Source organism: Humulus lupulus, chromosome 8 (assembly GCF_963169125.1).
Source record: "Humulus lupulus chromosome 8, drHumLupu1.1, whole genome shotgun sequence".
In the NCBI taxonomy this organism is placed as follows: Eukaryota; Viridiplantae; Streptophyta; class Magnoliopsida; order Rosales; family Cannabaceae; genus Humulus; species Humulus lupulus.
Genome location: NC_084800.1, coordinates 59,786,973 through 59,804,215, shown reverse-complemented (window position 1 = coordinate 59,804,215; position 17,243 = coordinate 59,786,973). Strand labels below are relative to the sequence as shown.

General features: G+C 36.2%; 1 long non-coding RNA gene across 1 annotated transcript; it reads right to left on the bottom strand.

The window, feature by feature from the left end:
* Positions 1 to 11,721: 11,721 nt before the first annotated feature.
* Positions 11,722 to 12,530, bottom strand: LOC133793826 (uncharacterized). Its single transcript, XR_009874972.1, has 3 exons — positions 12,459 to 12,530; positions 11,889 to 12,091; positions 11,722 to 11,784 (listed from the first exon to the last, which is right to left on the bottom strand). It is a non-coding gene; the product is annotated as an uncharacterized LOC133793826 (long non-coding RNA).
* Between the last annotated feature and the right edge of the window lie 4,713 nt (positions 12,531 to 17,243).

Here is a 17,243-nt window from a genome sequence, read left to right as displayed (position 1 = left end):
CCTCGCCTATTCTGGGGTCAATATCATTATTTAAGATGATACCCTCCCCTCTGGCCCTCTGAGGTTTTTCTATCTCAGGAATAGGTACAATTTCCTGAGATTCCTCACTCCCGCCCTGGATGGTCATCATCTACTACCCGGGTCTTGATTTTCCCTTTATAGAAATGCTATAGTATTCCCTGGCAGCGAGTTGATCACCTCGGACCGTGCATATCCCCGAGGAAGAGGGGAATTTTAGTGCGAGGTGGCGGATGGAGGTTATGGCTTCAAATGCTATCAACGTAGGTTGGCCCAAAATAGCATTGTATGCGGCGGGACAACCGATGAACACAAACTCGAGGAGTTTTGAGACAATTCGAGGTCCCTCTCCCAAGGTAGTCACCAGCTCGATTATTCCTATTGCTGCCGACCCTTCTCTGGAAAATCCATATAGTATCATGGAGGTGGCTTTCAACTCAGTGACAGATAAACCCATCTTTTCCAGCGTAGACTGGAATAGTAGGTTCACCGAGATCCCATTATCGACCAGTATCCTCCTAACTCCCCGGTTGGCGAGCTGGGCGGCTATGACCAGAGGGTCGTTATGGGGGAACTGGACGTGACTGGCATCTTCCTCGGTGAATATGATTGGTTGCCTCTCCAGTCGTTGTTGTTTTGGTAAATGCTGCTCTGGGACGAACTCCACTCCATTATGAGCCTTCAATTCATTGGCATATCTCTTCTGGGCACCTCTGCTCGTGCCGGCCAGATGGGGGCCTCCGGAGATCGTGGAGATCTCTCCCCCTATCACAGGAGGAGGGGTGTCCTGGTTTATCCGGGGCCCGGGCTGACCCATCGGAGCTTCCGAAGCCAGTTAACCGGCGGGAACTCTATTCCGCACATACTAAGCCAAGGGTCCGGCTCTGATGAGAGTCTCGATCTCATCCTTCAAATGCCTACAATCATCAGTGTTGTGGCCAATGTCGTTGTGTAATCGACAAAACTTGGACGGGTCCCACTTGGCCTTCTGGTGCTTCAAAGGCTCCGGATTTTTCCAGGGAAGGCGAGCAGAGTTTGCTAGGAAAATGTTCTCCCTAGTGTTTGTGAGCTCAGTGTAAGTCGTGTAGACTGGTTCAAATTTTTCCACGGGTTTGTTCTTCTTTGGGCCGTGCTGGTCGCCCTCGCTGCTCCCTTTTCTCTTGCCTCCCCCCGACTGGTTATTCTGTGTAACGGTTTGGGTCGTTTTCATGACATCTGTTCCCACTCCAGCGGGCATATCAAGGGCTTGGCTAGCTCCCATAGCCGATGTCCGCGCCTCCTCCAGGTTTATCCATCCCTGGGCCTTATTTAAGAATTCGTTCACAGTGCTGATACATTTTCTCTGTATCTCTTCCCAGAGTCCCCCTCCAATGAGGATCCCAGTTCTCAAGGCCATAAGCTTGGAACTATCATTTGCATCCCTGGCTCGAGCCGCGACATTTGCGAATTTGCTCAGGTAAGCTTTCAAAGGTTCCTCAGGATGTTGCTTTATGTTTGCCAGGGTGTCGGCTTTGACGCGTGCAGCCTGAGAAGCTCAGAATGCCCTCTTGAAGTTGGCAAAAAAGGTTTTCCACAAGCTGATGGGGTGCTTTTTATTGAGCTTGAACCATTGCCTGGCTGGCCCAGTCAAGGTGGAAGGAAAAATCAAACACCTTAGCTCGGGACCGATGTTATGGGCCATCATTAGGGTGTTGAACATACCCAAATGATCCAACGGGTCTCCGTCCCCATCGAATTTGGACAAGTGGGGCATACAGAAACCAGGTGGATATGCCGTGGCTGCTATGCTGGGGGCGAAGAGCTCGAGTTTGTCCCCCGAGTCGTACTCATCTTTTTCCTTTTCCGATAAGAGCTTCCTCATCAACTCCTCCATCTGAGCTAGGCGCTCTAGGGTCTGGTCCTTATTTCCTTGATTGTTCTGGGGCTGTTCAACAGCTCCAGTTCCATTGTAAGCATTAGGCGGGTTATTTTCCCTCCAAGCTTTAGCTAGGTTAGGCAGGACATTCCCGCTGTCACGTACTTCCGATAGACCATACCCTTGGTGAGCACGACTACCATTTCTAGCTGGATCTCCTCTTTGGGAGTTGAGGCGATCTCGGAGGTCGGCCCTCGGGGTGGCCCGAGGGCTTTGAGCCGAACTCAAACGATGGCGCAGGTCTTCGCCGGACATGCCACTTCGATGACTCCTGGTCCAGTAACTTCAGTTTGAAAAAATTAAAGCCCGCCGCTGAGGGTGAGGATCCGGGATTTCCCCGTGCGCCCGGCTGCGATGGGAAGGACCGGCGGAAAGAGGATTTCTCCTGCTACTCCCATGAGCCAGAATGTCTCAGAATAGACATGGAGGATATGGGTATCTTATTGGTGATGGGGGTGGCTAACTGGTGACGCGATCCTAGTCCCGTCAGGGCGGATTAAGCTAGGTTGCGGCTACTCCGCTCTACCATTCCCCGCGTCCTGTGCTCGGCAGTCTGACTGTGGTGCAGGACGGCTGGCCGGGGTAGACTGTCGCCGCGATCCCTCCCCGGATCTCCTTCGCGAGCTGGCTCAAGCCCTCATGGGTGCACTCAAGGGTGGAATCGAGCTAGGAGTTGAGGTCCGGACTGATCGATTGAATTGCTGATCGACCCTAGGAAGTTCCTCAAACACAGTTTCCTGGTGGTGTGACGTGGGATTAGAATTCGGAGTGGAGGTTCTGACCGACCGGCTGGGCCTGGACCGGTTACCCCAGCGGGACTTATGAGTCCCACTATGCCTCTTTCCGACGTTAGTGTCAGTTGTAAGAGGGGGTAATCGGGCCAAGACCTCTTCGATTTGCTTGTTTGCTTTCGACAGCTGACTTCTCAACTGTGTGTTTTCCATCTCTATCGCCGTGTAGAAATCCGGATTGGATTTGGCGGCCGGGAAGCTAAACTTCTGGTGTCGCCCTGGCCCATTTCTTGCTTTCCCGGTCGCTGCTGAACCTCAGGGTTTTGTTCATCGAATATGGTGGCATGGTGGACCTCCTGCCCATCACGTTGATCCGCTTCATTTCCATGCCTTGAGCGAGTAACCACCATGGTTAGGCTTATGCAATAGCACCAATCTAAATCCTCTCAATGAAAGCACCAAACTATTGACGCAGTTCTTCGACAACAGGTAATTATATGAGTAAATGGGATGGATTAGTGCTAAATAGTGAACCGTAATGTGTAAATAATTATATTCCAAACTAGCAAAATTAGTATGGCGGGAAGTTTATCACTCCTTTTTTTAGGTGGTTTGAAGGTTAAAATCCCTCTAGTCCACCAATCAATATTATAGATATCTCTTGAGTATTCCTTACAGGGTGTTTCTTTACAATAAAAAATGCCAACCCCTTGCAACGCCCAGGGTCTCCATATTTATAGGGAGAGGACATCTGGGTGTTGGTAAGAGGGGGTCATCCCATGACATTCTTACCCATCGTGTCACCTCTGTGACACTTATGATTAATTCCTAAAATTTGACAATGAAGTGTTGTCTAATCAATAGGTAAGGGGGATAATGGGCCGCATGGCCCAAACCAGTCATGGGGTGCCTGAACACGCACGTTTATGCTGCGTGTCCGAGAATTCAGGAATGGGGCAGACACGTGATGTCTGACATGCGCACATTTACATTGTGTGGTTGACTTCACAAATGGTCGGGGGTGCCAGATCTATGTCGCACCTCGAGCTTGGTGTAGCGTCAGCTCGTGATATCTATACTGCTCACCTGATGCCTTCGAGCATACTTTCTAGCCCTTTGATTAGCTCGGGCTAAAGAGGCGGAGACTCGTAACAGCAGCTCCGGGTAGACGGTTTTCACGTGGTGGACTGAATTATGCCCTTTTCTAGCTCGCTAATAACTCGTGGATATTTAGGGCGTATAAATAATGATTACTATGTTTGATATACTATGAATTAGAATGAAATTAACATTATTTTTTGACCAAATTACCCTTACACTTATAATGAATAATTTTTTTTTATCAAATTACTATTATTTTGTAATGTTTGTTTTTATTATATACCAAAATACTATTTTGTATTTGAATTTAACTTTTTTTTTACTATTCTACCCTTATATACAAATTAAACAAATAAATAATAATAAAATTCTAATTATTAATACTCAATATACAAAATTTTTATAGAAAGAAATAATGTTATTATTACTTAAAAAAATGTGTTTAATTGAATGGATTTTTTTCATTAATATAAATATGTTGACGCCGTTTTTCGTCAACTTAAAATGTAGAGTACGTAAACAGCAAAAACTATGGCAAGAATAACACAGTAAAACAATGAGAGTTTTTTACGTGGTTCAGCAGTTAACTCTACCTAGTCCACGAGTCTTTGTTATTAAGACTATTTCTGGAAATTCTTCAGGGATGAATTCTCAAGATTTTCTCAAGATCACAAAATTTTGGGTCCTTTACAAAGGTACCTGACCTCTCTATTTATAGAGGAGATCTCATAATACAATCCTACATTTTTCGGGAAGTTATTTTTGTTCATTAATAAATTTAATTACTTTAAAGTTTGTAACTCCTATATACAAGGAAACGTCCCCTGAAGACCAGGGGGCGGATAACCGACTAGTTAATATCCCTTTATTGTAGGGAAGTTACAACAATAAATATCTCTTGAATACATGGACTGCGTCTCCTCAGGCGACTCACTAAGCCGTTCGAGATCAGCAATCAGCATCATGCCAGTCTAGGTCTCTGAGTAAATTACGAGTTGTATTACATTCCCCACGACCAGCTCGGAGTGGGTAAATACCACTGAGGCCGCCTTATTCCGGGCTCACACCCATGCCAAGCTCGGACCACTTGATCCGAGGCTACCCGACAATGGACATACTCCGATGTTTTGTCTTTCGAGCTTATAAGGACTTCGAGGCTACCTATCTTCGAGGTGGACACCTGCTTTGAAGATTTGGCGTCTAAATTATGAACATGTATTTTAGCTATCGCGAGCTCACACCTAACGAATCCAACTTTCGAGGTCACAACCTCAAGCCTCGAAATCTGGGTGTAACAAAATATGTTATAAATTTATTGAATTTTATTATATTTGATCATTAAAAAAAATAATAAAATTACAATTTCTTAATATAATAAAATAGCAAATAATCATTACACAAAAAAGAACAATAAAAAATGTTAATTGTCTAGTGTTTATATATTTACTATCTCATAAATATGATATAAATATATATTATAATATTATTATTTTTTATCAAAACTCTTCCATGACCATATATATATTAATGTAAACCAATTTTGGAGAGTGGCATTTTATGCACAACAAAAATTGTGATGGAATGGAATGGCTTTTCAAGTCATTTAATTTAGTAAACTCAAATACCTAGTGTAATGGAATTAGAATTGCTATTGGAAAAATGATTCCAATGATAAAATGCCAACCAAACACTTGAATGGGTCATCTTTAGGAATAACAATTCCATTCCTATGCTCATTCATGTAAACGGAACACTACCTTAGTTCACTTAACAATTAGTTAACTGCCTTAAGTTTTGCAATTAGTTTTCTGTTATGAATCAGTTTTTGTTCAGAGTTGTTACAACAACTATTCTTTACTCTATAAATAATACTCAAACACTAAGAAGGTTGCTAAGTTTAATAGCAATACTTCTGATAGATTTTCGATCTCAAATAGCTATTGCTTTCATAGACTCCTTTATTTTTGTTAGTTTTATTCTATTCCACCACTCTTGTTAATACTTATAGTTATGTTGTTTCATTGACATGAGATCCCACTTCTTCCCCCAACTTAAAAGTGACATTTATGTGATGCCAAATCACCTCAAACAAACAAGCCATGTAAATAATAAGGATCTTTTCCTTATCTTTATCATCTTGGCCTTTGACCTGACTAATCATCGTTTGTGTAAATTCAAACAATGTATATCCATGAAAACTATCAACCTTTAACTCAAAGAGTGGATAAAAACCAAAGGGCGTGAGCCAAATGACAATCCTTAAACAAATGGCTACCGTTTCTGATTCGCTAAAGCAAAATACATTTTACTTCACTAAAGAAGAACAACCTTGTGAAGGAAAATGAATATGGAAAAACCGATTCTCATTCAACTAATTGGATTGTGCAAGTATAAATTGCTTAATCTAGAGTAAAGTTAAGTAACAACTATTTTAACAATTAGAGAATAACAACTATTTTAACAATTACAGGTGGATAACTAAACATTAGTTATGTACAATCACTAGTCTTAAAATTCCCCCTCAAACTTAGGGTCATTAGTGAAGCTACACTAAGTATGGACCGAAGAAACAGAAATTGAGCACTGGACAGTGCCTTGGTGAGAATGTCAGCAACTTGCTCATGAGCATAGGTGTGTTTTACAACAAGTGATTTGGCTAGAACTTTCTCTCGAACAAAGAACAAATCCAACTCAATATGCTTGGTTCTTGAGTGTAAAACATGATTTCTTGACATAAGGACTATGCTAAGATTATCACACCAAACTGTTGATGGCCTTGGAATTTGCACTTCGATTTCTGTCAATAAGGATTGGATCCAAGTAATTTCTGCATTGATGTTGGCCAAGCTTCTATATTCTGCCTCAGTACTAGACCTTGACACGATTTGCTGCTTCTTTGAAGACCAACTCACTAGATTTGATATGAGAAACACACAGAGGTCTGTAGCTGATCTTCTGTCGTCTAGATCTGTTGCCCAGTCAGTATCACATAATCCCACCAAGTCAAGTGATGCATAATTCTTAAAGTGTAGGCCAAAGTCAAGTGTACCCTTCAAATATCTCAAAATTCGTTTGACAGTTCGCCAATGAAACTCAAGGGGTGTATGCATAAACTGGCAAACTTGATTAACAACATAATATATTTCAGGACGAGTTATTGTGGCATATTGAAATATATTGTTATATTATTTGATAATATAATGTAATATTATATTATTTGATAATATAATGTTTTAGATTAAATAAATGTGACATAGAGTGTCACATATTGTAACATATAATAGAGAGTTACATTATTTGGATATATGTGAAATATCCAAACGTGTAACATATTTGGTGTTACAAATTCATCATAAATGTGTAACTCCTAAATATCACCCATTATTGTGTAGATTTGTTGTTACACAATATTGAGATGAATTTCTTAAAGCCATATGAGAAATGGCTGATAGAGATGTGATTTTAACTCCCATATTGTGTATGGAAGTTACAAAATCAAGTGGGAATAAATTGGAACGTTTTGAAAAAAACTGAAATTTTTTTTGCTGAACTTGATTGAGGACCGCGGCGCCTGGAACATGCGTCGTGGCCCTAGTGGCTGACAGCTTCATACAATTTCGGTGTTTATCCAATTTTTAACGATTCCAACAGCCAAGTAACTCCCAAATCTCTATTTTAATTCCATAAAACACCCAATTAATCATTGGTAACAGCTATGGGGGTTGGTGGAATTTGAAATTCAAAGGGTGTCTCTAAACTCTATAAATAGGAGCCTAATGCTCACTTGTATGACACAACTTTTCTATCCACTAGAGCACTTTGCTAGAAACACCTTGAGGCTTGATTATTCTAGAAAGGATTTCCTATAATCTGTGAGAGATCCCTTAGTGCTTGAGTTATGGGGGAAATAAGCTTTTGGACAAAGGTTTCAAACCTTGCTCAAGTTGGTGATCCCCAACACTCTTCACTTTGGTTGTGTGAGTGAGAGTTTATTGTTTTGGCTCTTGTTCTTATTTTCTTCTATTGCTCTTTCTTCTTATTCTATTTACGTGTTCTTTCGTTTAAAAGTTATAATCCTTTTATTTCCTTTGTTCAAACATTTCTAGTTTACTTGTATCTATAGTAATAGAGTTGTACTTTCTATTTCTATCATCTTACATCTCCTTCTCCTTTTATTTGTATTTTTCAGTTATAAAGTTGTAACACTTTATTTAATCAATCCTTGTCTATTGTAATATTTTGCATAGAGTTGTAATATTTTCTTACCATTTCCATTGAGGCAATACATATTTTCCTAACATATATTACCTGGGGACTTTGGACAGGATCACTTCCAATGGCAGCAAACTTTTCCTAACATATATTTTCCTAACATTGTTTATAATTAGTCATCCAACATAAAAGTTGAAAATTGCAACAGTGAAAGAAGCTATAGAAACAGAGGAAACCAAAGCACATGCATATCTAGAATTATCAAAGGAAGTACAACATCAGAAGCAAACCTAAATGTACAATCAGAAGCAAGAAAAATGATAGACATAACAACATCAATAAAACTAGAAGCAAAACAGAACAAGTCTGGCTTTCCTTTTCTAGCTAATTACTGCAACAAGCTATGAATTCAATTGTTCACATGCTTAATAGCCACTCTATCAATACTCTTGCAGTACCCTCAAAACCAAAGTGTAGGAAGTCATAAGACTAATAAAAAATCTAAAAAACAAAATCCACAAATTGAAAAACTGTACAGAAACCAAAAATAAAAAATCTTACTCAAGAAGCGATAATTAGAGGTTGAACTGTCCAAAAGAAGGCTGAATTATCTAAGTTCTATGATATTACTATGAAATGATTCTTAAAATATACATGGTTAAATTAACTAAAAGTTATCATGGTTCTTATCATGCATTACTTTTATAGATAAAAATTGTATAAAAATTATTTTTATTATACAAAATGGAGAGCACAATATACTGATTGGAATAAAAACCATGATAATATAAATGATTAGTGTCATTGTAGGCCTGTAGTGTAGTGCCAAAGAGATCCTCTAATATAAATAATATATGGTTCTTCTAATATTATATATCTGTAGTGCAGTGCCAAAGAGATCCTTGGGAGTATATGACACACATCAAGACTAGGTCCACATCAAGTTAATATAATACATATTTGGTAAAAAAAAAATACACAAAGTACCCAATCTGCCTTGAATTTCTCGTGATTGTTTAAAATACCTTTTTTAATCAAACATTCTGAAGTTAAAAATTGATATTGCTACTATAACCCACCAGATAATTGTTGCTAAAAAAAATTAGCATCTAATTCATTACATACAGAAAGAAATATCAAGTATGCAGCCAGAAAAAACTGGTGCATACAGGGTGGCATGCTTTACTAGACTATATGATCACATGTGGGCATCAAAGAAACCAAACACTAAATTATAAGCTTATGCTTTGGATGCAATTTATTTTGCTTAGTACTTAGTGGGCATCACCCCACCATAGTTTTAGGATTGGACAGATCTTTTGGTTATCTATATGCATATTATGCTTTTCAAGCTGAAACTTGATTTAGAAAAACTGTTATTATGAAAGAAAAACTGTTAGCATTGGTTTATGTTCTATTCACTTATCCCATACATTAAGCTATAGTGTGTATAATACTAGTTATGGAGTTGGGGTATTTTGTTTTTTCTTTCAAGTGAATCTCTAGTGATCATGGGAGTGACTAAATGCTCTAAAAAAACAGGGGCAATGGAGACCCGAGTATATCCACAACAGCAGCCACAGCCAACAACAGATCATAAAAACTTTTGTAATGCTTTTTTTAATGCAAAATGAATGTCCAAAAAGCAACATGCCACCTTCACAGATCAAAACAGGAAAGGGAAACTTTTCTAGAGCAATTATCATCATATTCATCATCTATGAGGGAAACTTTAAATAACAAATTACCAATTACCACTATATAGTAGGCAAGACCTTTCAATTCTACACCAATCTAGAAGAACAGAATTTTATCAACTATACTATAAATGAGAATTGGTATATGTATATTAACATTCTGATTCCTTCATATGCACATAAAACTACAAGATAGTGAAAAGTTGCCATGCTAAAAAAATTTCAGTTCTTGCACTCAAATCACACATGATGAACAAACTCCAACAACCATCAGTATAACCTTATTCATTTTCAATTCTGGTTGTATAAACCTGAAACAAAGATCTCTTAAAACCTAACAAACAATATATTAAAACATTAAGAAGACAACCAGAAATCTAAACCCAAAAACAATATTAGTTTGCAATCGTCATTTTTAAATCATATAATCTTATAATAATAATAATAATAATAATAATAATCATAATAATAAAAATAATATTTCCAATTTATTATTTTCAAATAAAAAATCACTTAACTCTTAATATATCACCATTATCTCCCATGGGTGTTGCAATAAAGCAACTATAATGACCATCAAAATTCAATTTCATCAAGAACTAACCTTTTTTGCACTAACGCATAAGACATTGTATTGAAACAAATATACATAGCCATCTTGAATCTATTAGGAAGAAGGAGGAGCATTCTTTAGTCTCAAGTAAACTCAGTGGTTTGAGTTTTTTATTCATCCATAAAAGCATAAAGTTATCCATCTATATCTATTGGCATCAGAACACTTTGTAATGCTAATTTTTTTCATCTTGTAGTTGTAACCATATACACCTAATATCAGACCTATCAAGAAAGAAAAAAAAGACCATAGATTCCTCACCTCTTGAACTAATAATTGAGCTTTCATCAAATTTCCAAGAATAGTGTGTGCATCAACCTGTAACATTAAGAAGAAATGTTATGTTATATTGAATGATTTTGTTAAATCATTGAATATCCAAGTGTCAAGAGTTAGAAAGAAATTCTACCAAATGTGGATTCAGTGCAAGAGCCTGGCGACAACATTGAGCTGCCTCATTAAACTGCTCTTTATGCATATATGCACTTGCTAAATTTGACCATGCATCAGCAAAATTTGGCCAGAGCTGCAAAATAAAACAATCAATATAATATGGAAAAAATAATTCAAAGAAAGAATATATATTTTTGCTCTTGAATACTTACCTTATCTCCAGTAAATAAAGACAGTAAATAAAGAGAATAGATTAATGCAATATATAGGCAATAGAATACTTACCTTATCTCCAGTGCAAGCATAGGATCAATTGGATAGGCTATTGCATGGAAAGGTTGCACACTAGGAATAACAGACATCTAATAGCAAAGATTGAGTGATTTAGAGTGGAACCTGACTGATAAAGTGGTAATTAGCATCAAATTAAACAACACTTTACCTTTATCTGTCTTCTCAGAATTCCTTCAACTTCAATAAACTTATTTTCACGATCATCCCAGTCGCAAACACACTGGAGAGTGGCACAAATTCAAATATCAGATTAGATAAACCAATGACGAATAGTTATAAAATCCAGACAAAGTTTCACATAGCAACATAAGAGTACAGCATAGAAACTATAAGCTAAGTCAATAATGTGTAAAAATGTACACTATTGAATTAAAAATGCATTTTCCAAACAGCAAAAAGGAAAGGCCATTTCACCACACATGAGGCTTTTAATTTCGCAAAAAACATAATGATTAGATCATACTGTATATGAGGCTAAACTAGAAGACCTCGAAAAACAATAATCTACAAGGCTCCTACCCATGTGCAATATACATATTCTATATGAAACAGAAGATGCAATGAAACTTCAGTTGCATTCCCGACTTTTAGAGCACTAATAACTTATTATGCTAGGTAACATAAAAGACTTATATAACAATCAGTAGTGAGAAAAAATAAAACTGAATTAAAACATAGTTTAATATGCAAAGTAAAGTTACTTCTCACAATACCTGTAATGTATATAAAAGGTTACAAGTTGCTTTTGGAAAATCAGGATGTAGAAAAAGTGCTTGCTTATAGTTTTTTATAGCAGCTTCAACATGTCCACTGTACATACAAAATCCAGAATTACACTATGTTAAAACATGGAAGAACAAACAGTATGCAATCAGATAAAAAGCTTGCAACCCCTTATAATTATTATTAAACACCTGTCCTTGTAAGCAGAAGCTAGATTAGCATGAGCTTCTGCCATTGAAGGTCAGATATTGATGGCTCGAATATAATCTTGAATGGCTTCATTAACTCTCCCAATCTCTTTATATGTGTTCCCTCTATTGACAAGTGCATCAGCCGCCAAAGGATCAATTCAGAGAACTTCATTATAACAAGATACAGCATCTGTGTAATTGCCCTGTAGTATTTTTTTATATTATTATATAAGAAACAAACTTTAGTTAATAGAAAAAACTGAATTGTGAAGAGAAGAAGAAATATATTCTTTTAAACAAAAGGGAATAGAATAATACAAAATGAAACCGGAAAGCAAAACAAACTAAACACCAACCATATAACCAAAACGTTCGCTACAACCATATAACTTAAAATTACCAATGCCATCTTCTCTTAGTTGGAAAAGGCAGAGCAAGAAACAAAACAAATCAAGGTGACCATTCTATAAACCTTTCTCCATTTGGAAAGAAAAAAATATTGTATAATTAAGTATTTTCCCAAAACAAATATAAGCAAGCATTACAGGCATGATAAAAATATATGATTACCTGCTGTTTATATATAATTGCTAAATTGTTAAAAGGAGCAGAAAGTCCTGTTGTCACAGACAATGTTCCCTTCTCCTGCAGCAGAAACATAATAACTGTCTATTAGATGCTTGCATGCTAAATACTTGACAGTGGAACCATAAAAGATACTAAAGATTACCTTCCAAGCATTTTCCATGTTTCCATAACACTCAGTAAAGCGAGGATCAATTTTAATAGCTTCTTCATTTTTTGCAATGCACGTATCAAAATCATGTAGCTAAAACAGAATAAAATAAAATTTAAGAATCAGGTGCAAGTAAATTCACTTACAAGCCAGAAAACACTGAAGAGCGTACATATATTGAGAAAATACATGAATGCTAATAAGCTTCATTGAGAACCTGATAATGGATTGCACCCAAGAGAAGGAGATTATCTGTGCGCCGAGGGTGGATAAAAAACTCAAAATGGCCATGGGTGGATAAGATAAAAAGCAAAGCAAACCAGACAAATTAGCATAGGGTGATAGCAGTTAATTGAAGAATGTAAATGGAGAAAAAGTATCTCTAAAGAAGATTTTGAGACTCAGGCAAATCTTATTTATATATAGAACTTTACAACAGTAGCAATACACAACATAGAAATAGATGGAAGTTGTAATAGTCTAACTGAATACAACTGAAGCTAACAAAACTAACAAACCAGAAACAGAAAACTAATCATGTAATATTACATTGTCTAACAATATATACATATATTGTTATCTTATTGGAAAGCTTCCACTTTTCACCCTTGAATTTATAACATTATGGCCCCAGAAAACCAGTGGTAACGGCTATTCAATAAAAACAAACAAGCATAAGTGGATTCATTACAAAAAACTAGTATACAATCTGATCCCAACTTAATCCACAAAACCCATTACAAAAATAAATGTTTATGCTCTCTTGTAAACAAAATGATCGGTTGAACTTTAACTCTTTTTTAACTTTACATTGAGTTTTTCATATTAATTTTTCTATTTCAAGTAAATAGGCATCACATTCATCCAATGCAAATAAAGAGCCATGATCTTCTTCTTTCTCAAAATTTGTCTCTCACTAACAGTTAAATGAACCATTATCCTACAATGAGTATAATCAAACAAATGAAATTTTTAATCCAAGAATCAATTATTCTAGCAACATAAATACTTAAACTCAACCTAAGAAAATATCCCATAAGAAAATTTTCACATGGATTAAAAATTGCCAAATATGGGTCTTAGCCATATTATTACAAAGACCCAAGAAAATGTGATGATATTGCTAAGACCCATGGGAAATTTCTGAAGCTGATTTTGATTTTTTTTCTATACACATGTCAAATTATAGCAGCTGATGCCAAAAATAACTAATCACATTATGTACATAAAACTTATCTCCTCAAAGCTATATCATTATCATTTTTTTTAGTAAACAAAACTTCTCTTTGTTAATCATAATAATCATCTATCAAAGACATCAACACTTTTGAGAACACGATATGATTGGAAACATGAGGCTCTTGCGAAATGGTGAGCCAACTTATATGGATACCATTTAATAAAAACAATATAGCCAAATATTATAGTAGCCATTTATGGCTGTGAAATTTTTTATTTAATCATAATCATAAGATAAATCAGTTTAACATAAAATAATAGTTTTGTACTCCTATGATAGTTGCGTCAAACTAAAACATCATATCTCCAATACAAAAACAAAGAAACATAAACATACATACACTCCACTGTTCAAAACTCAAGATTGGGATTTATTCTACATGAGTAATAAATGGTTCAGTTAATGTGGTGCTATTCTTTGTTAGCTATGCTTTAGTGTCTCAGTTTCACAGATTCTCGACCATTCATATGTAAGACAATGGCATCAGCTCCCAGCTAATCTGAGAAGCCTTTCTAGTTTCCATAATACTTTCCTTGCTATTTTGTTTCTCTCATCCGTTTTCAATCAAAAATCGAGGATACCATACTAACCTATTATTTGTTACCTTATTTGAGTAAGGACAGTATTTTGCAACTTTCACTGTCTCTGAAGCCTAATTCATATTTTGAATGACAAAGTGAGATTTCAGGGAGAGGTCTAAAACGGTCAAAAATATAATCCATTCATTCATGAAGTCCCAGTTCTATGATGTTGTTTATGTTCTCCCCCTCTCTTAATAACATTTTTTTATCACTAAAATGACCAATGCTTTCTTTCACTCCCTCTGTAGTTTTTAGGTCTAAGAGTAGTGATGCTAGCTAGCTGACTTGGGCAAACTGCTCAGCAGAGTCACCAAAACAAAGAAACAGTCACTTTCACTTTAAAAGAGATTGTCAAACAACAAGAACAAAGCATTTCGATTGGAGGTGTTACTAAGCTTTTTTTATTTGCATGTACAATTATTTAACTATCAAAGAATAAAAAAATGGGCTAAAAATGGTTTTTTTTTGTTACTATTTGATTATTATTTTTTTAAAAAAGTAAGTTGTAGATGAAGATTTTTATGGTAATATTTTGAAGACATGTTACTACTCCTTGTCTTAAAAAATAAATATTTAGTATTATGATTGGAGTTGTATTGAAAAGTTAAGGAATCTACATCAAATTGGAATAGTCAAAGTTGCTTTCACTTTCCATGAGAGAAAAAAGTTTGCAAGTCAGTACTAGAATAACATTGGTGGATACCAGAAACTATTCTCAATTTTGGGATAGTTAAGTTATTATAGTCTTCTTTATTTGAATTTTTGTATGTCTATCATAAACAAAGAAGAAGAATAAATCTCTCTACACTCCAGACACCAAGACTAGAGTTCATTTTCTCTCTATACGATATAGCAATATATGATCATCAACATACATACACTCCATTATTCTCCAATCACAAAACTAAACCAATATTTGTCTCAAAAAATACCTCAACTCATTTGAAAATAATTAATACTTTTAAAGCATCACCTCTGCATCTCAAAAAATAAAATAAAAGACATCACCCCAGCCTCTGAATGTTGATTTCTTACAAAAATACAAACAATAAAGAAATGAAACCCAACTTTTCATTATCCTCATTCTCAGGACAACCAATGAGAGAAATAATTATAAAATCAAGAACATAAACAATAAGTGAAAAAAGAACAAGAAAATCAAAGCCAATAATTCCCTTTGCTCTGTCTAAAAACAAAACAAACATATAATTGATGCTTTCCAGCCACAACAATAGTTCAGTACATTTGGCTGAAATTTAAAGTTATGGAAGGATTACTAATAATAGCACCAAACCACTTCAAACTTCATTAAAACCAGCAACAAAAGATCATTCCATGGTCTCCAGCAATTAAAAGAGAGACTTCATCCATTGTCCATTGTCAAAACCAAGAACCATGAGTCTCCAGCAATTAAAAGAGAGACTTCATCCTCGAAATCCTCTAAAGGTACAGAACATAGTAATATAAGTGTTTCTTTGAAAGGAAATCCTTAGAATTTTCTAAAGCTGTTTAATCTAACCAAAGAATCTAATCTCAGCAGTCATTACTAATAACTAAACACAATACAAAGTACAAGCTACTAAAAAGATTAAAGGGCATATTGAAATATTCACTGGATTAGAAGACATTAATTTCAAATTGTGTTTCATGAAAAATATCAGATGCTGTAAACCCAAAAAGAAAAACAACTATTCCCTGTCATTCCTATTCAAACACAACATAGGCCACGCTCTTACTGAAATCTACCAATCCAAAAACTGTTATTCGCAAATTAGATGCGATTATACCCATGTTTAAGCAATATATACATACATATATAAACACCCGAATCCATTTAGTAAGAATTATTCATATTCATGTCATGTATAATCCCAAAATTATATTCAAAACAAAACCATAAATACTCAAAAAGTGATTAGAGTGAGATGAAGAAACAAAAATATTGAGCTCATAGACAGCAGAACACAACAATCAAAACATAAATATCCAACAAAAAAAAAAATCAAACCTCAAGGGAAGATCTAACCTTTGTTAGGTTCTGAAATGAAAATTGAAATGGAGATGAAAATGATGAGGAGGAGGCATATATCTTGAGATTTACTTTGGCTCCATTTTTTTTTCTTCGTCAAGGCTTCAGTAGGAGGTTCGGTCCGAGAGAGGCAGTGGTTCGGTCCGAGAGAAGAGGAGGAGGAGGTGGTGATGGGTATAGTGGGAAGAGAAAGGAGAGAAGGAAAATATGGTGGAAAATGAGACAGAGAGAGAAAGAGATGAAGACTAGTTTGGTCTGAGCTAGAAAGAGATGGTTCGGTCCGAGCTAGGGAAAATGAGACAGAGAGAAAGAGATGGTTCGGTCTGAGCTAGGGAAAATGAGACAGAGAGAAAGAGATGGTTGACAGAGAGAAAAAGATGAAGACTTCGGTTCGAGATAGGGAAAATGAGAAAGAGATGAAGACTGAGACAGAGAGAGAAAGAGATGAAGACTTCGGTCCAAGATAGGGAAAATGAGAAGGAAAATTTGCCTCTTTTTTTTCACTTGCCACTTTTTTTTTAACTTGCCGCGTGTGACTTTACTCATTAACTTTATATATACAATAACTCTTTTTTAAATAGTATTATAATGATGTGTTATGGTAATGGGTGTTTGGTGTAGTGGATGGTGTTGGTGACATAGTAGGAACATGTTCCTGACTTGAAGTGGATGGTGGGTTATTGGTAGGTGGTGGAGAATGATGAATGGTTTGTGGAAATTGATTTGGAGACAGTGAACGAATGGGTGATGGAAAGGGTGATGAAGGGTT